The following is a 1,064-nucleotide window of genomic DNA, read 5'->3' as shown; positions in this document are numbered from 1 at the left end:
TTTTGATATTGACTAAATTTTTCATAATTTTCATTTTCCATAAGATGTGTAGTTTTGTCTGTCATTAGATTTACAGTAAGCAAGTCCTGATGTAGCCCCTCTATTAGAAACATCAGTAGTTCATGTGGATCCTGCTGATTGTGTACAGCAAACTGGTCATTAAGTAAACCAATTGTTACTTTGAAGCTTTCAGGGTTAATATATCTATGAAATCCATTTCCCATGGTTTTAATGAGCTGACCAAATTCTTCGGCTAATTTATCTTCATGCTCCATTGAATTTTTCTTGTTAATAACCTTTTTATAATGATCTTGATAAAAATACTAAGTCAAATCTGAAATATTTTACAAGCATTGCAATATTGAGTTCATGTAGCAAGAGTTTCCTATATTTTGTAGCCCAGTTAAGACAGGTTCCTGTCTTTCCTTTTGCATCTCGGAGTGTAAGGGTTTATCACTACCATCAGTCTCACTCAACGTGTGGTGTGTGATAGCTAAATCCTTGTTACCTGCCCCAGAGACCTCAGCAATATTACTGTTGTTAATATCTTGAGTATTCTGTTTTTGCTCTGAAGGGGAGTTTATAGTCTTAACCTGATCATTTGTGCTACCCAATTTCTAACAAGGCATAAAGGAACCCCACATTTCTTGGGAGGGTTGTCATTTGTAGAAACATAGGCAAAACCCCTTCCTCTCAGGAGAAGATATCCAGCTGTCCATTTTTCATCCTTCTTGATCCAAATAGGTTTATGGGTTGTTTCTTGTCTCTGAATATCTTCTTTGAAATGTCTTTCCGCTGCAGTATAACTTTCCCTTTGGGGTAAGTTTAAGTAATTTAGTGTGATAAGAGTCAAAGATAGCAAATCCATTGGTGGTAAACCTCTTTTTCTATTTTTTTTTTTGTAATTGAGTTTTTAAGGTTCTGTGAGTCCTTTCTACAATGGCCTGTCCCCTACAATGGTAAGGAATTCATTTGAGATGTCTTATCTGCCATTCTTAACAGAAGAAATTCAAAAGTTTTGCTATCATAGGCTGGCCCATTATCAGTTTTTATAGAATATGGAA

This window comes from Suncus etruscus, chromosome 8, assembly GCF_024139225.1.
Source record: "Suncus etruscus isolate mSunEtr1 chromosome 8, mSunEtr1.pri.cur, whole genome shotgun sequence".
In the NCBI taxonomy this organism is placed as follows: domain Eukaryota; kingdom Metazoa; phylum Chordata; class Mammalia; order Eulipotyphla; family Soricidae; genus Suncus; species Suncus etruscus.
Note: the sequence above shows the minus strand (reverse complement) of the source record.